General features: G+C 41.3%; 2 long non-coding RNA genes across 2 annotated transcripts; one reads left to right on the top strand and one right to left on the bottom strand.

Moving 5' to 3' along the window:
• Positions 1-579: 579 nt before the first annotated feature.
• LOC117092323 lies at positions 580-6,150 on the bottom strand. The gene is made up of 3 exons (XR_004440746.1): positions 6,098-6,150; positions 3,224-3,456; positions 580-634 (listed from the first exon to the last, which is right to left on the bottom strand). It is a non-coding gene; the product is annotated as an uncharacterized LOC117092323 (long non-coding RNA).
• Positions 6,151-6,158: 8 nt separating this feature from the next.
• LOC117092325 lies at positions 6,159-8,156 on the top strand. The gene is made up of 3 exons (XR_004440747.1): positions 6,159-6,217; positions 7,773-7,778; positions 8,022-8,156. It is a non-coding gene; the product is annotated as an uncharacterized LOC117092325 (long non-coding RNA).
• The last annotated feature ends 11,675 nt before the right edge of the window (positions 8,157-19,831 follow it).

Here is a 19,831-nt window from a genome sequence, read left to right as displayed (position 1 = left end):
TAAAAAAACTGCTAAATGTATAACTTAAAATGTTAACCAATTGTAATGCTGTAACCCAAAGAATTCCCTTGTTTCTCTGTAACCTTACATATCCTGTTTACATCGGGCTATAAAAAGTGAGCACATGCATCGTTCGGGGCCCTCTTGTATGCTGTGGAGCAGAGGGACCAAGTTCGAACTTGCAGTAAAGATCCTTGCCGCTTGGCTTTGACTCTGGACTCTGGTGGTCTTCTTCGGGGAATAAACTGTCTGGGCATAACAATAGCTATCAGCATTTTGATTGAAGCCATTCAAGAAGTCTCTATGAGGTTCCAAACTTTCCCAAATTTTCCTTTCTTCTGAGCCCTCCAAACTGTTCCAACCTCTGCCTGTGACCCAGTTGTAAAGCTGCTTCCAGATTTTTGAGTATCATTATAGCAGTACCCCATTCTACTGGAACCAATTTGCTGTATTAGTCTGTTCTCACACTGCTATGAAGACATACCTAAGACTGGGTAATGTGTAAAGGAAAGAGGTTTCATTGACTCACAGTTCCACATAGCTGGGGAGGCCTCAGGACACGTACAGTCATGGTGGAACGCAAAGGGGAAGCAGGCACCTTCTTCTCAGGGTGGCAGGACAGAGTGAGTACCAGCTGGGGAAATGCCAGACACTTATAAAACTATCAGATCTCATGAGAACTCACTCACTATCATGAGAACAGCATGGGGGAAACCACCCCCATGATTTAATTACCTCCCACAGGGTCCCTCCCACAACATGTGGGGACTATGGAATTACAATTCAAGATGAAGTATGGGTGGGGACATGAAGCCAAATCATATCATCTACAGATCAATTGAAAAGAACTGACATCTTGACAATACTGAGTCTTCCTATCCATGAACATGAAATCTCTCTCCATTTATTTATTTTTTTCATTTTAGCTTCATAGTTTTCCTCATAAAAGACCTTTTGTATATTTTGTTAGATTTACACCTAACAATGTCATTTTGGAGGAAGTTAATGTAAATGATATTTTGTTTTTAATTTCAAATCCCAATTGCTCATTGCTGCTATACAGGAAAGTGATTAACTTGTATATATTAACATATATCCTGCAGTCTTAATAGTTTATTAATTCCAGAAGCTTTTTCTTGATTTTTAAAGATTTTGTACAAAGACAATCATATCTACTAACAAAGACAGTTCTATTTCTTCCTTTCCAATCTGTATACCCAACTTCCATTAAAACATTGAAAAGTGGTGAGAGGCGATATCTTTACCTTGTTCCTGATCTTATCAGAAAAACTTCCAGCTTCTCTCATTCAGTGTTATGTTAGCTGTAGATTTTTTGTAGATGTTCTTTATCAAGTTGAGAGAGCTCTCTTCTATTCCTAGTTTGCTAAGTGTTTTTCTTTTTCTCTTTTTTTTTTTTTTTGAGACGGAGTCTCACTCTGTTGCCCAGGCTGGAGTGCAGTGGTGCGATCTCGGCTCACTGCAAGCTCCACCTCCTGGGTTCATGCCATTCTCCTGCCTCAGCCTCCCGAGTAGCTGGGACCACAGGCGCCCGCCACCGCGGCTGGCTAATTTTTTGTGTTTTTAGTAGAGACAGGGTTTCACCATGTTAGCCAGGATGGTCTCGATCTCCTGACCTTGTGATCCGCCCACCTTGGCCTCCCAAAGTGCTGGGATTACAGGCGTGAGCCACCATGCCCGGCTGCTAAGTGTTTTTTTAATCATGAATGGGTGCTGTATTTTGACAAATGCTTTTTGCAACTATTGATATGACTATGTGATTTCTTCTTCTTTATCCTGTTAATATGATGGATATTAATTGATTTTTCAATGCTGAACCAGCCTTGCATATCTGGAAGAAACCCAACTTGGCCATGGTGTATAATGCTTTTTATATATTATTGGGTTTGACTTGCTAATATTTTGTTGAAGACTTTTCCATTTATATTCATAGAACATGTTGACCTGCATTTTTCTTTTCTTACAATGTAATGTTTTAGTATTAGTGTAATGCTGGGCTCATTATATGAGTTAGGAAGTATTCTCTTTACTTCTATCTCCTGGAAGACATTGTAAAGAACTAGTGCTTTCTATTTCATGTGGTTATTACTTATTCCATTTTAAATAGGACAATTCAGATTATCTATTAATTCTTGTGTGAGGTTAGCAAACTGTGTTTTTCATGGAATTGATCCATTTCACTTAGGTTATCAAACTTGTAAGCAGAGTGTTGTTCATGGTATTCCTATGTTATCCTTTTAATGTCCATGGGATCTATAGTGATACTCCCTTTCATTTCTGATTTTAGTAATTTGTGTTCTCTCTCTTTGCCCCACCTCTTCACATTAGCTTGGCTAGAGGCTTATTAATTTCATCTTTTAAAGAAACAGCTTTTTATTTCATTAACTTTCTCTATTGATTTCCTGTTTTCAATTTCATTGATTTCTCCTCTAATTTGTTTTATTTCTTTTATTTTGCTTACTTTGGATTTAAATTGTTCTTCTTTCTCTAATTTTCTAATTTGGATTACTGATTTGGGGTATTTATTCTTTTCTAATGTGGGCATTTAATGTTATACGTTTCTTTATAAACACTGCTTTCACTGTATCCCACAGATATTTAAATTTTTTTTTGTTGTTTGGATCCATGTGTTTTTTAGACGTGTGTTGCTTAATGTCCATATATTTTGGAATTTTCTATATTTCAGAACTATCTGTTACTGATTTCTAGTTTAATTCCACTGTGGCCTTCTCCCTTGCCTCTGCTCCCTGTTCTCCATTTTACAGCCAGAGGATGTTGGTTAAGACCTGATTCTGTCCTCCATCCTCTCCACCAAATGTTCCCTGACTCCTCAGAAAAGAGAAATATCTGCTCTGCCTGCCCTTCCAGGCCTGAATCCTGCATCCTCACTCTCTGGTCCCACCAAACATAATGGAGACCTTCAGTTCCCTGAATACCGCCAGCTCAGTTTTGCATAGAAGTATGTCCACATGCTGATCCTTGTGCTCATAACACTATCTACGTAGCATTCTGGCAGTTACCAGAAATGGGAACCTCTCCATGTATCTCCTGACCTAGGATTAAGATCCTGAGTCTGAGGGAACTCAGGGGCCCTAAACCCAACGGCCAGGAAAGTGGCAGGTGTACAGTCCCAGGACACCATAATCCCCGAGACTATATGGTTAGGAGATGAGGAGGGTACAGGTCTGAGACACCCTCTACTCACCTGTGCATGACCTACAAGCACTTCTGCAGCCATTAGTATCTGTGAGAAGAACAACACTACAGGCAACTGGCAACCATGGTGGGGTTCTAAGGGTTTGTCCAACCCCTTCTCCTGGTGCTGGAGCAAGATGGCCTCCAGCTGACCGTCTACTGTGGGCCTCACACATTAGGGCAGCCTTTTATCAGCTGTGTGATCTTGGGCTACTCAACCTCCCTGTTCCTCAGCATCTTCATCTGTAAAATGGGAACAGTAATGGAATCAACTCATAGGGGTAGTGTTGGTATCAAACACATTAGTACATATAAAGTGCTAAGTATACGCTATCCTTATCCACAGAATCAAGACTTTTGTTGTTAAACTACAGCCACATGCATGTCATGAATGCATCTCAGAAAAACAAATACAGTATCACAACATTTATGTAAAGTTTTAAATATGCACAGGTAAGTATTATATGGTTATGGGATATAGCCATATATGGCTGAAGAAACAGTATTAGGAAAATAAAATTATTAACTGACTACACAAAATTTAGAATGGATGATTACCTCAAAGCAGGGGAGAGAATACAGACGAAACTTCTAAGATACTGGTAAAATTCTGTTGCTTAAAGCAGATGATAGCTTCATGGCTGTCTGTCTTAGTGTTATTCTTTTTGCCTTACTTATACATCATAAATATTATTTTGTGTAATTTTAATGTAAATCAAAACAACCATAAACAAAGCTGTCTCAGATGTTGACTAAAGCAGTTCATTGTATGTTTGCATGCACAAAAGTGTTTAATTTACAGGTGTTGGGAGCGAGCCCCCCAAAATCTGGCCATAAACTGGCCCCAAAACTGGCCATAAACAGAATCTCTGCAGTACTGTGACATGTTCATAATGGCCCTAACATCCACGCTGGAAGGCTGTGGGTTTACGGGGATGAGGACAAGGAATACCCAGGGCAGAAAACCGCTTAAAGGCATTCTTAAGCCACAAACAATAGCATGAGTGATCTGTGCCCTAAGGACATGCTTCTGCATGGAAGGCCCATCCCTTCGTTTCCCATAAGGAATACTTTTAGTTCATTTAATATCTATAGAAACAATGCTAATGACGGGTTTGCTGTTAATAAATACGTGGGTAAATCTCTGTTCAGGGCTCTCAGCTCTGAAGGCTGTGAGACCCTTGATTTCTCACTTCACACCTCTATATTTCTGTGTGTGTGTCTTTAATTCCTCTAGTACCGCTGGGTTAGGGTCTCCCCGACCGAGCTGGTCTCGGCATACAGGTATCTTTTAGAACTCAAAATTTCAGGCCGGGCGCGGTGGCTCAAGCCTGTAATCCCAGCACTTTGGGAGGACGAGATGGGCGGATCACGAGGTCAGGAGATTGAGACCATCCTGGCTAACACGGTGAAACCCCGTCTCTACTAAAAAATACAAAAAACTAGCCGGGCGTGGTGGCGGGCGCCTGTAGTCCCAGCTACTCGGGAGGCTGAGGCAGGAGAATGGCGTAAACCCGGGAGGCGGAGCTTGCAGTGAGCTGAGATCTGGCCACTGCACTTGTTATGCCCACACCGTTTATTCCCCGAAGAAGACCACCAGAGTCCAGAGTCAAAGCCAAGCGTCAAGGATCTTTACTGCAAGTTCGAACTTGGTCCCTCCGTTCCACAACATACAAGAGGGCCCCGAACAATGCGTGCGCTCACTTTTTATAGCCCGATGTAAATAGGACTTGTAAGGTTACAGAGGAACAAGGGAATTCTTTAGGTTACAGCATTACAATTGGTTAACATATTAAGTTATACATTTAGCGGTGATCTATTGGTTCCCGTGCTTTCAGTAAAACTACAAACAGCTGTGTCGTTATCAGGGATTTTTCCAGGTGATGTTTTTCTAAAGTTGAGATATATGGTGGGACGTATTTGTACTGGGCTCAGGAAGTTGAGAGATATGAGAGATATATGGTGTTTGTACTGGGCCCAGGAAATTGAGAGATATATGTTGTTTGTACTGGGCCCAGGAAATTGAGAGATATATGTTGGTGCCTGATTTCTTTCACACTCCAGCCTGGGCGACAGAGTGAGACTCCATATCAAAAAAAAAAAAAAAAAAAAAATTTCACTACCAGAATTTTTATACTGAAAAAATTATTATTATGACATAACGATTTATGTCATCATAAATTGTTTCACCTAATTCACTATCTAAATTAAAACCATGTTATAATACATAAAAAGGAAAAATGAATTAAGGCTTTTGTCAGTGTTCTCAATGCAAAGTGACTGAAATTTTGAATGCGTTTTAGCCACCTTCAAGCATTTAAGAGAAGGTGTGCTAGGTCTGAATACTTGTACCCTCTAAAACTCATATTGAAATTTCATTGCCAACTGGGCATGGTGGCTCATAACTGTAATCCCAGCACTTTGGGAGGCCAAGGCAGGTGGATCATTTGAGGCCAGGACTTTGGGACCAGCCAGGCCAACACCGCAAAACCCCATCTCTACTAAAAATACAAAAATCAGCTGGGCATTGTATTAGTCCATTTGGTACTGCTGATAAAGACATACCCAAGATGGGGCAATTTACAAAAGAAAGAGGTTTAATGGAGAACTCACAGTTCCACATGGCTGGGGAAGCCTCATAATCATGGTGGAAGGGAAGGAGGAGAAAGTCACATCTTACATGGATGGCAGCAGGCAAAGAGAGTTCATGCAGAAACTAACATTTTTAAAACCATCAGATCTTGTGAGCCTCATTCACTATCACTAGAACAGTGCAGGAAAGACCTGCCTCCATAATTCAATCATCATTCACTAGGTTCCTCCTATGACACATGGGAATTGTGGGAGTTACAATTCAAGATGACATTTGGGTGGTGATGCATACCTGTAGTCCCAGTTACTCGGGAAGCTGAGGTGGGAGGATCGCTTGAACCTGGGAGGCGGAGGTTGCAGTGAGCTGAGATTGCACCACTGCACTCCAGCCTGGGCAACAGAGCAAGACCCTGTCTCAAAAAAGAAAAAAAAGAAAGAAAGAAATTTCATTACCACTGAAACAGTATTATAGGTGGGAACTTTAAGAGGTGATTAGGCCATGACGGCTCTGCCCTCATGAGTGGGTTTAATGCTTTTTAGAAAATACTTCTGAGACCCGTATGCTTTCTTTGCTCTTCTGCCATTTGGGAAAATAGTGTGTCTGCCACTCCACCCAGCCTGACACTTCTCCCATGCCCCCAAAAATGCACCATTCAAAGTACCATCTTGGAAGCAGAGAACAGGCCTTTACTAGACACTAAATCTGTTGGCCCATTGATCGTGGACTTCTCAGCCTCCAGAACTGCTAGAAAATAAATTTCTGTTCTTTATAAATTGGTCTGTGGTATTCTGTTATAGCAGCACAAAACAAAGACAATGTGATATTTAAGGCTTTTGATTTTAGTATGTTTATAACGCTTAGTGGCATATTAAAAGGTGAACCAAATATGAAGTACTTGCATAAGTTTAACTTCTTAAATCCATATATTTTCAATGTTTAATTCACTACCTACATGCACATATTAAGCACAATATTAATTGTTTAATGTTGAAATAAATGGTGTTTCATAAATTCATAAGTTAAAAATAGTGAGTGGAGAAGGTAACTCCAGGCCTCCGGTGTGAACACTAATTCTCTATCCTTAAAATAGTCCTCCATTCTTAAGACCTGCCCTGAATGGTATCCCTTCTACCCCTAGCCAAAACAGCCTGAACATTCCTTCAGCTTGACTAAACTTCTCCTCTTATAGGCCCCTGGCCTCCCTTTCCTTAGAGCATTCACTTCAGGAAACTTTTAATTGTAATCTTTCTACGCCCCTTGAAATGTACTTAAATCTTCTCCCAGCCTCTTGCCACTTTCACAAACCAGGAAAGGTATTTCTAAAGGACTTGGAAAGTTTTGTTTTAAAACGTAGATATCGTAGATATGGAAGGAGACAGCACACCTATCTGTGGAAGGGTAGGAGCCTGACATCAATGGGTACCTATTATCAAACATTCAGGGCTCAGAGTAAAACATTAGCAAATTCATGAATAATTCACGGTGGTTCACAGATCCCACTGGTCAGCCTTCCCACCTAACGTGTTCCAGTACTTTTCCACTAGCTCACTCCAGTGCTTAAAAAACCTGCCACCTTTTGGTCCAATGGCGCTGACTTCGGTACCTCTCTCATATTGCAAAAGTCTTGAATAACGTCTTCTCTGCCTGTTTCAACTTTTTCCAGTTCATTTTTTATTCTGACACTCTTCTATGGCATCTCCTCTGGCTCCCCCATCGTAACTCTCCTGTTGTCTGTCCCAGCAGCCTCCCCAAGGTCTTCCACTTTCACTCTTACCACCCCCCTTCCTCAGTCCTGAGCAGCCTTTGGGAACCTTTTCAAATCCTATCTCAGTTGGAATATCTCAGTTTAACACCCCCGGAGCTAATCTTCTATGGCGACCTCAGAAGCAAGGGGTAATAATGCTCAGGCAACCAAGTCACATGTGACTCATGTCCTGGCAATATCTTTCCTGTGGATAGGTGACAGGCCCCGGTTTCCCTACTGCTCCACACACTGGGACCTCCAAGCCCCGGCATGTGCTGGCTCTACTCGTAACACTCTTCCACCCTTATCACGCTGGGTGTCAAGACGAGAACACAACCAGGAACGCGCCACCGTCATGAACAAACTTCACGGAAGGTAAACTGAGTGGGTGCCCCTCATTCGGGTCTTAGGATTGAGAGGTGGGAGTTCTGCCCGGTGAGGGTTTAGGGGACACAGCACTAACCCGCGAAGGATTGATTAGCTCAAGCTTCGCCATTAAAGGCCGTTGGCGGCGAGGACCCCCGGAGAGGTGGACTCGGCCGCATCCGGCCTGGCGCGAGGTCGCCCCGGCAGAGCCCTCGCCAAGCTTCAGAACCGCCTCTGTCCGTGGGGCAACACCGGCTCTAGGGCTTTTCCCACTCACTTTATCTTGTGCCCCACTGACTACTGTTCTATCAGGTGACCCGCCTCAAAACTACCAAAATGACCGCCTCCAGGAGGACGCCTGAAGTCCCGCCTTGTCGCTTTTATGTGCTCGGAAACGCCTCTTTCCTCGGCCTCCATTGGCCCAACTCCGCAGGCGCATGGCGCAGAGGCATCTGGGTAATGTAGTTCCCACAGAGACAAGGGTCCTGGCTAGGCACACTTGCTTCAGACCACCGAGCATAGGCTAAGGGGCCGTCGGAAGGGCTTAAGGAAATGCTGTTTCCAAGCTCCAAGAACTGAACCGGGCGGGACATGGTGGCGCGCGCCTGTGTTCCAGCTATTCGAGAGACTGAGGCCAGGACATGCTTGAGCCCAAGAATTTGAGGCTGCAGTGAGCTAGGACTGTGCCGCCGCGCTCCAGGCTGGGACCCAGAGCAAGACCCCGTCTCTATAAAAAGGAAAAGGGGGAAAAGAAAAAAAAGCTTGGGGGCAGTATTTCACATGCCCTCCAAAGCTGCAACATCAATATCAATTAGGTACACAACACCGTAATGTCAGTCCAATACCGTGTGCCTATCAGCTGGGAGCTAATGAATGCAGGCAACCTCAGAGACGCTGCAAACTGGGTTCCAGACCATTGCAATAAAGCGAATATCGCAATAAAGCATGGCACAGAAATTCTTTAGTTTCTCAGTGCCTATAAAAGTTATGTTTACACTATACTGTAGTCTATTAAGTGTGCAATAGCATTGTCTTTTTAAAAATGTAGGTACCATCATTAAAAATACTTGATTACCAAAAATGTTTATGATCATCTGAACCTTCTGCCAGTTATAATCTTTTGCCTTGATATTGATGGCTGTTGACTGATCACGGTGGTAGTTGCTGAAGGTCGGGGTGGCTGTGGCAACTTCTTAAAATAAGACAGCAATGAAATTTGATGCATCAATTGATTTTTTTCCTTTAAGGAAATATTTATCTGTAGCAAGCAATGCTGTTTGATAGCATTTTGTCAGTAGAACTTCTTTCAAAACTGGAGTAAATCCTCTCATATACCCTGCCACTGCTTTATAAATTATTAATAAGTTTATGGAATATTCTAAATCCTTTGTTGTCTCTTCAACAGTGTTCACAACATCTTCACCAGGGATAGAGTCACTTTCCAAAAACCACTTTCTTTGCTCATCCATAAGAAGCAACTTCTCATCTGTTCAAGGTTGATCATAAGATTGCAACAATTCAGTGTCATCTGAAGGCTCCACTTCCCATTCTCTTTTCTTGCTATTTCTACCACATCTGCACTTACCTCCTCCACTGAAGTCTTGAACCCCTCAAAGTCATCCATGAGAGCTGGAATAAACTTCTGCCAAACTCCTGTTAATGTTGATATTTTGACCTCCTCTCCTGAATCACGAATGTTCTCCATGGCATCTAGAATTACAAATCCTTTCCAGGAGGTTTTCAATTTACTTTGCCCAGATCCATCAGAGGAATCACTATCTACGGTAGCTATGGCCTTACAAAATGTATTTCTTAAATAATAAGACTTGAGAGTTGAACTTACTCCTAGATTTATGGTCTGCAGAATGGATATTATGTTAGCAGGCATGAAAACCACATGAATCTCCTTACACATCTCCATCAAAGTTCTTGGATGACTAGGCACATTGTCAATAAGCAGTAATTATTTTGAAATGAATCTTTTTTTCTAAGCAGTATTTCTCAACAGTGGGCTTAAAATGTTCAGTAAACCATGATGTAAACAGGTGTGCTGTCATCCAGGCTTTATTGTTCCATTTATAGAGCACAGGCAGAGTAGATTTCATGTAATTCTTAAGGGTCCTTTGGTTTTTGGAAAAGTAAATGAGCACTGGCTTCAACTTAAACTAATCAGCTACAATAGCCCCTAATAAGAGCCAGCCTGTCCTTTGAAGCCAGGCACTGACTTTTTTTTTTTTTCTAGCTATGAAACTCCTAGATGGCATCTTCTTCCACTAGAAGTCTATTTAATCTACATAAAAACATCTGTTGTTTAGCGTAGCCACTTTCATCAATGATCTTAGCTAGATCTTCTGGACAGCACTTGCTGCTTCACCTTGCACTTTTAAGTTGTGGAAATGACTCCTTTCTTTAAGCCTTATGAACCAACTTTTGCTAGCTTCCAACTTTTCTTCTACAGCTTCCTTACCTCTCTCAACCTTCATAGAATTGAAGAGAGTTAGGGCCTTGCTCTGGATTAGGGTTTGGCTTAAGGGAATGTTGTAACTAGTTTGAGCTTCTACCCAGACCACTCAAACTTTCTCCATATCAGTAATAAGACTGTTTCCCTTTCATATCATTTGTGTGTTCACTAAAGTAGCATTTTTAATTACTCTCAAGAAATTTTCCTTTCCATTCACAACTTGGCTAATCATTTGATGTAACAGGCCTGCCTTTTGGCCAACCTCCCTCTCTACATTAATCATTTCTAGCTTTTGATTTGAAGTGAGAGACATGTGACTCTTCCTTTTACTTGAACACTTAGGGGCCATTATAGGGTTATTAATCGGCCTAATTTTAATATTGTTGTGTTTCAGGGAATAGGGAGACCCAAGGTGAGGGAGAGGGTTGGGAGAATGGCCGGTTGGTGGAGCAGCCAGGAAATATACATTTCTCCATGAAGTTCACCATCTTATATGGTGGTGGGCGTGGTTCGTGGTGCCTCAAAACGACGACAGTGTAACATCAAAGATCAGTGATCACCGATCACCATAAAAGATGCAGTAATAATGGAAAAGTTTGAAATATTGTGAGAATTGCCTAACTGTGACACCGAGACCCAGTGGGAGCATTGGCTGCTGGAAAGATGTGCTGATAGACTTGCTCAGTGCGACGTTGCCACAAACCGTCAATTTGTAAAAAAACACAGTTTATGCAAAGCTCAAGAAAGCAAAGTGCCATAAAATTAGTTATACTTATTCTCCTTTAATATGTGATCAAACCAATCCCTAAATCCCATTTTGTACATCTGTTTCCTGGGATCTTCTTGGTTCCAATTACTCTTGTCAGTGAGGGTCCTGGAAGGTAACAGGCAACTGTTTTCAAAGCAGGGTAATTAAGAGTTTAATGAAGTGATTCTTTGTAAAAGCAATATGAAGTTAAAGGAAATCAAAGTGGGCCAGCAAAGGACCTTTGTATAAAACACCTGGCTGTGTAAAGATAATTTAAAAAATTCAACTAGTAAGACAATACGGGACCAGCTACTTGCAGTCTTTGGTATTGTGGCTGGGGAGGCGGCAGCTGAATAAAGCAATATGGGAGCCTCAGTTGAATAAAACAATCAGGTCATTGAGAAGAAAATTTTACCATAGAGGTAAAAATGGAAAACAAAACAATTAAATTAAGTTCTTTTGAAAGTTTTCCTTTGGATATCAATGTTTGAAAAAAACTACACAACCATTCATGTTAAGAAAGAAGATGCACATTATAACTTGGAAAATACATTCTGCTTGAAAACCATTAAAATATTTTGACCAAAATGAGAAGTTAACTACCTACATTGAAGTGAAACATGTTTAATTGACTACATACTATGTGCTTTATAATTAACAGAGCTGATGATTCACACGTATGACTGAACCCTTTCATTGATTGGCTTTAACTTTTAGGACAAAGCTTAGAATTCTTGTCTAATCTCCTGTATTCTCTGGGACACACTGGATAGCTTATTTTTGGTTCAGTTATGTTATATGTGCATTGCCTACATGGGTCATTTTCGATGATTTTTTTCTCTTCCAAATGCAGCTGTGTGGCATATCTGTGCTTAGAAAACATGAAAATGGTTAAGACACAGGCGTAGTGCCAACTACTTCTTTAACATTCCTTAATTTGGTAGTCTTTCTCAATTATACTTCCTTGAAAGACTCCAAAATTCTGCATCAATGAATAACACATGACTAGATTGAGTCACCCTTGTAAATTTTGTAAATAATTTCATATTTGGGGTCTACAATGAGCTTTATGAAAGCTGGGTATTGCCACTCTTAATCAATGAGTATACCAAATTCCTAGAATTATAACTAGCACCTCATAGTCACCAACATATTAACAAAGGGTGAAATAAATAATAGACTTCCCTGCACAGATCACAAGATTCATAGCTGTATTACTACCAGATTAAGGGAGGAAAACAACACATTTTCCTAGTCCAGCAGGTAAAACATAATTTGGAGATTTAGATGTCACAGCTGATGAGCTCAAAGGGGTGAAATGCTGGGAAATACAAATCCATGAGCATGATGATGTCCATCAACCACTGACTTAGATGTGCGATTAATGTTATGCAAAGTATCCACATGAAGGGAGAGAGAGAAGACAAAGTTGTCCACCAGGATTGGGACGGGGTGTGTGGCTCTGGCTTTCTGGGAATGATGAAGGAGAGGTTGTTGCTGCAAATGTGCTGTGCTTACTGCTTGTGCATAGAGTACAGGGACCACATAGCCACAAGCCCAGATCATGAGGTCGAAACACAGAGTTTCGGCAAACAAAATTAATGGCAATGTAAAATGAGCCTATAAACTTCACTGGTCTGAACATTAGCCACATTTTTGTTTTTCAAATTTATATTTTTAGTGTTCAATGGGCCAGTCATTGTCATGGGGATAAAGGTATGTACCAAGAATGCAGCAGAATCCACTAAAAGACTAAAGAGGAACCTGTCGTCCAGTGTATATGGTAACTGTTTCTATGAATGTGGTCCTTCTAGGTACCTTATAGAAGGTACAGCATATTGTGGAAGGGAAATAAAATGTCAGGGCCCCAATTCACTCTGCTAAAAGGAAAAAAATTCAACTGGGAGCTGAGTCATGCAAGAAGCTGCTTTCCCTTTTGTTCCTAAGTATGGAGCTATGGATAAAAGGCCAGATATCTTCACAGGTAGCTACTCTACGTTCACCTTATCTTATGTAAAGTGCCGATTTACTGAGCATGAAACAAATACGTAATTGACTATTCCCTTACCTGCTCCTTTTCTCTTATAACATGAGGATTCAGTAATGTGACCACACCCTCCCTCTTTCCCCTCCAGCCTGCTTTGCCCCGTTAAATATCGAAGCCCTCAAACTCATCTTTAGAAAAAGGCACAGACCCACAGAGTGTCCATGTGGTTTTGTGTTCCTTTTTTTTCACACTCACCCCCCAACCCTCAGCATGTTCTTAACCTTAGCTAAATTAACCTCTAGGTTGATGAGACCTGTCTCAGATACTTTTTGGTTTACAATGCAACATTTGCCCATATATATCTGACTTATTTCATTTGGCATAATGTTTTCAAGGTTCCTTCATGTATCAAAATTTTCTTCACTTTTAATAATGAGTTGTACATAATACATCTTGTTTTTCCATTCATCAGTTGATGGATATTTGCATTGATTCCACCTTCTGGCTATTGTGAATAATGATGCAATGAACATGAATGTACAGACATCTGTTTGAGACCTGGCTTTCAATTCTTTTGGGTATAGATCTACAAGTGGAAGTATCAGAACATATGGTAACTATGCTAATTTTGACAGACTGCTGCATTGCCTTCCACAACAGTGGTAGCATTTTACATTCCTGCCAACAGTGGCAATTTCTCCACATTGCCATTACTTGTTATTTTCCATTGTTGTTGAGAGTTTTTTTTTTTTTTCTTTTTGTAATAACCATCCTGATGGGTATAAAGTGATATCTCATTGTGCTTTTTTCTTTTCTATTTTCTTCTCTTTTTTTTTTTTTTTGAAACAGTCTTGCTCTGTCATCCAGGATGGAGTGCAATGGCACATCTCGGCTCACTGCAACCTCCGCCTCCCGAGTTCAAGTGATTCTCCTGCCTCAGCCTCCCAAATAGCTAGGACTACAGGCATGCACCACCGTGGCCAGCTAAATTTTGTATTTTTAGTAGAAACCGGGTTTTGCTATGTTTTGGCCAGGCTGGTCTCAAACTCCTGACCTTAAGTGATCCTCCCACCTTGGCCTCCCAAAGTGCTGGGATTACAGGCGTGAGACACTGTGCCTGGAATCATTGTGCTTTTGATTTTCATTTACCTAATGATTAGTGATATTGAGCATCTTTTCATTCACTTCTTGGCCATTTATACATCTTCTTTGGTGAAATGTCCACTAATTGCATGGCCCATTTTTTTCAATGGTCTGCTTGTGTGTGTGTGTGTGTGTGTGTGTGTGTGTGTATAGGGGTTGGGGTTGTATATATATGTGGGTGTGTGTGTATATATATAGTTGTAGGGATTCTTCATATATTCTGTATATAAATCCTTATCAGATATATAATTTGCAAATATTTTATCCTGTTCAATAGGTTGCCTTTTCACTGTCTTGAAAGTGTCCTTTGATGGAGGAAAGTTTTTAATGTTGATGTAGCCCAACTTGTCAATTTTTAATTTTGTGGTCTGTGCCTTTGGTATCATCTAAGAAATCATAGCCTAAATCCAATGCCATGACGTTTCACCCTATTTCCTTCTAAGAGATTTAGCTCTTAGGTTTAGGTCTTTGATCCATTTTGAGTTAATTTTTTCCTATGAAATAAACTAAAGACCTAACTTCAGGCTTTTGCATGTGGACATCCAGTTATCCCAGCACAATTTGTTGAACATGGAACCACAAAAGACTCCTAACAGCCCAAGTAATAAGGAGAAAGAAAAATAAAGTTGAACACATCACACATCCTGATTTCAAATTATATTGTAAAGCTCTAGTAATCAAAACAATATGAAACTGGCATTAAAAACAGATACACAAACCAATGGAACATAACAGGCAGCCCAGGCTTATTGTGAAGATTGAACAACATAATGCACATTCAGCTTAGCAGCCTAATCCCAACAGAAAAAGCCTGATACTTGAAAAGTAAACGCTCAGTAGATTTGATGTGACTATTGGGAGAATAAAGGAAAATGAACATTAATCTGTAGATCTGTCACATCCACTGTGGTACCAAATTGGGCCTCCCAAGGGATGGCTCACACCAGCCTGTCTGGAGGTTTGATCTTGAAGACAGTCTGGTTTCAATTTTATTCATTTTCCAGGAAACTCCATTCTCTGCTAAAGGTCTCACAGCTAGGAAGTGTCAAGGGCAGGTGAGACCACAAGCCCTTTACCCACCAGGCCAGGTCCCCTGATAGCTCCTGCCCAGCTCTGCTTTCATCAGAATCCCTGTCCTGGGCTTGCTCAGTGGCCCCCCTTGAGCCAGTTTCCTAAGTCTGTTTCAGGAGCCCTGACTTCTTTCCCATATGCTGGTCCTTCAGGTCTAGTTGTCTGTTGACTGAGACAGACTATAACTGAATTTATCAGAGTTCTGCTGTGACTCCAAGTCTTCCAACAGCCCTGGTGGCCTGTGGCACCAGAGTAAGCCTCCGTGAGCTGGGGAATTTGCTGGACTAGTAGACTGCATGTAGGGGCTTGGAGGCCTCAGGACCTCAGATTCAGCCTCATCCCACCCAGGAGAGGTCACCTTCACAGCCTGCAGGAGACACACAGAGCCATGGCCAACCCACTACAGAAGCTTCCTGGGAAATCAAAATATTACTTTGTCGTGTAACATTTCTTTTTCCGCTAACTATCATCTTGGCCTTCTTTGGGTATAGTTTCCTGAACCTAAGAAGCCAAAAGCTAGAAAGTGTTCTGGCTGGAGCAAACATGGCAGTGAGAGAAATGGACTGCCTGCCAGTGGTGAATATGTCTAGGATGCCGCATTCCCAGGTGAATCTACTACTGGCCGCTAGGATGGACGTCCTTGTTATGACTCCTTGGCTGGCTCCCATTGTGTGGGAGGGGATCTTCGACATTGACATACTGAATGAGCAGTTCTGGTTCGGGAATACCACCATTGGGTTACATAGGTATACATGTGCCATGGTGGTTTGCTGAACCTATCAACCTGTCATCTGGGTTTTAAGCCCCACATGCATTAGGTATTTGTCTGTGTTTGCCTTTGGAAAACATGTAGTTTTCCTGAAGCTGTTCCTTCATGGTGGGATTCAGGGTGAAGTATTACATCTTCACCAACCGGCCAGATCTCGTTCTGCTCATCAAGCTCCAAGAGGGACAGCGGATGGTCATCCTCCAGGTCCAGAGCTATGCCCGCTGGCAGGACATCACCAGGCACCGCATGGAGGTGATCAGCAACTTTCCCCAGCAGCACTTCCTCAGGCAGGTGGATTATCTTGTGTGTGCAGATGTGGACATGAAGTTTGGTGACCATGTGGGTGTGGAGATCCTCTCTTCTCTGTTTGCCACCATCCATCCTGGCTTCTATGGGTTCCATCGGGACACCTTTGCCTATAACGCCGGCCTCAGTCCCAGCTCATATTCCTGAGGGTGAAGGGGACTTTTACTACACAGGGGCCTTATTTGGTGGGTCAGTGCTGGAGGTTTATAGGCTCACCATGGCCTGTCACCAGGCAATGATGATCGACCAAGCCAACCACATCGAGGCCAGATGCCGTGATGAGAGCTACTTGAACAAGTACCTGCTTCACCTCAAACCCACCAAGGTCCTCTCTCCTGCGTACATGTGGGATAAACAGCTGCTGACTGCCCACCATCAGGGGCAGGATGGCATGTGAGTATCTGTGGCTGCTCCAGAGGATCACCAAGCAATCCACAACTGATGATTGAAGCTTTTAGGAAGGGCTGGGGAAGGACAACAGACAGCTCTTCTGAGTCTTCCTCCTGGCATGCTATCCTAAATTGAAACCAGTTTTAGTAGAAAGGGTACAACTCTTTGCTCCTTTTTCCTGTCTCATTGAGAAAATTTTCTGAGGCCTAGCACACTCAGTTACCAAACGCTAGGGGTAGAGTCCAGGTCCTATGGCTTGTCACTCAGAGAGCCAAACACTGAGGTGATGAGTATTGCCAGGGAAGAGAGCTTTCATTATTTCATGGGTGACATCAGCCAGAGAGACAAGAGTGAAACCTCAAATCTGTCCTTCCTTTCTGACTTAAGTCAGGGGTACATATAATTGGGAAGGAAAATAGAATAGGAAGCTCAAAAAAAAAAAAAAGAGGAATTGATCAACAGGCAGCAGGTGGTTGAGTGAGGGATCTGGCATCTCATGGTAACCATGTAGGGGAAAAAATAGGAATTAGGGAGGGGTAAAGAAGAGGGGTTGGTCAACAGGCAGCAGGTGCATCTCATTTTCTGTGCTTGGTGATCCAGAAAGCCTCAGTTTCCTGATATTAGCCAGGACACCTGGCGATCATTTTCCTGGAAAGGATGTAAGTTTAAAATTGGGCCAGTTTTATGAAAACACATGGACACAGGGAGGGGAACATCACACACTAGGGCCTGTTGGGGAGTCGGGGGCAAGGGGAGGGAGAGCATTAGGACAAATACCTAATGCATGTGGGGCTTAAAACCTAGATGACAGGTTGATAGGTGCAGCAAACCACTATGGCACATGTATACCTATGTAGCAAACCTGCATGTTCTGTACATGTATCCCAGAACTTCAGGTGAGATTTAAAAAATAAATAAAATAAAATTGGGCCAGTTTCAACACCACCACCACCATCCCTAATTTAGTTAGGCCTGGCACCTCTCCTCCCAACACACACATTTAGGCAGACCTAATCCTGGGCTCAGGCACAAGTTCGTTAAGTTGTCACAACCTTCAGCTTCTCCTAATTCCCCTCAGGGTGGGTATAGTGCGTAGTCTCAGCCTGTCCTTGCATATAAGGGATCAGAAATGAAATCTATTCCAGAACAAAGATGGGGCTCCTGGACTCATAATCTCCTGCTTCCTGTGACACAGTCTCGCAAGGGCCTGCCTTGGCCATTGGCCAAACTAGTGCACAAAAGTTTGCTTAGTTTTATCTCTTTTTCTCTTTCATGTAAACAGAATCAAACCGTATGTATTTATCTGCAACATTTTTCTTTTGCTCTACTTTTTTACAGGATACAACCACATTAGTTGTAGTTTATTCATTTTTACTTATATGAAGTAATTCATGTCACAATTTCTTTATTTACTCTTTTGAAGTGTTTGATATTATGAATAGAGCTGCCTGCTTCACACACTCACTCAGTTTATTTAGGGTATAGACTTTTAGGAGTTAAATTATTAGAATATATCATATGTACATATTCAACTTTATTAGATAATGCTACATGGCTTTATTTCTCAACTTTTAAATTTTTGACAATCTTGTGGATTTGAACTAGTAACTCCTTATGGTTTTAATTTGCATGTCTGGAAATGCTAATGAAATTATATATTTTTTTAAGTTGAGTTGACTCGTTGACTAGTTTTCTTTTTTCTTTTCTTTTCTTTCTTTTTTTTTTTTTTTTGAGATGGAGTCTTGCCAGGCTGGAGTGCAGTGGCACAATCTCGGCTCACTGCAACCTCTGCCTCCCAGGTTCAAGTGATTCCCCTGCCTCAGCCTCTCAAGTAGCTGGGACTACAGGCGTGGGAATACACATTCAGCTAATTTTTTGTATTCTAGTAGAGACAGGGTTTCACCATGTTGTCCAGGATGGTCTCGCTCTCTTGACCTTGTGATCCACCTGCCTTGGCCTCCTAAAGTGCTGAGATTACAGGCGTGAGCCACTGCGCCTGGCCTTGAGTTTCTTTTTCTGTGAAATGCCTAATAATGTATTTTACCCATATTTCTATTTGGCCATGTATCTTTCTCTTATTGATTCATTAGCATCCCTCACAATAACATTTTCCAGTTATACGTGATGCAAATATCTTCTTCCAGTTTGTGGTATGTCTTTTCACTTTTTTTTTTTACTTCTTTAATGAACAGAATCCTTGAATTTACCTGTATTTTTCTTTATCATATTTTTTTTTTGTTTTATTTAAGAAATCCTTCCTTCCCTTGAGGTCATAAAATATTTTTTGTCTACTTTATCCGAAAGATTTAAGGTTTTACACTTCACAGTTAAGTACCTCACACAGGCCGGGCGCAGTGGCTCACTCCTGTAATCTCAGCACTTTGGGAGACCAAGGTGGGCAGATCACAAGGTCAGTCGATCAACACCATCCTGGCTAACATGGTGAAGCCCCATCTCTACTAAAAATTATTATTCTATATTTACTTTCTAATATATATTTATCCTGCCTCATTTCAGGAAAAATTATCAATTATGTTATAATCAGGATTTTACATAAAATGTGTTCAATTAACAGAAACAATCTACAGTGCAGAGAGTTTAATTTTTTATAAAAAATCTGAATGAAATGTAGAACTTGGAAATTAAGTTGACTTTTCAAATATGCTGACAAAATAGTTACCTTTTTAAAATTTCAAAATTACTGATATTAGAAGGCAAAATACATAGTACACTGTGTTTACAAGATTTTAAATAAAAATTATTTAAATAAAGGCTTTTTTACTTTTTAGTAATAGCCGTTCTGATGTGAGATGATACCCTGTTGTGGTTTTGATTTGCATTTCTCTGATGATTACTGATGATGAATATTTTTTCATATGTTTGTTGGCCACTTGTATATCCTCTTTTGAGAAGTGTCTGTTCATGTCCTTTGCCCATTTTTTTAAAATGGGATTATGTGGTTTTTGCTAGTTGAGCTGCTTAAGTCCTTAAAAAATTCTTTTGTGGGTATAGATGTAATATATGAGGCCACTACCAACTC

This window comes from Trachypithecus francoisi, unplaced genomic scaffold (assembly GCF_009764315.1).
Source record: "Trachypithecus francoisi isolate TF-2019V2 unplaced genomic scaffold, Tfra_2.0 Lachesis_group12, whole genome shotgun sequence".
Taxonomy (NCBI): Eukaryota; Metazoa; Chordata; class Mammalia; order Primates; family Cercopithecidae; genus Trachypithecus; species Trachypithecus francoisi.
This window is presented reverse-complemented; position numbering and strand designations above follow the sequence as displayed.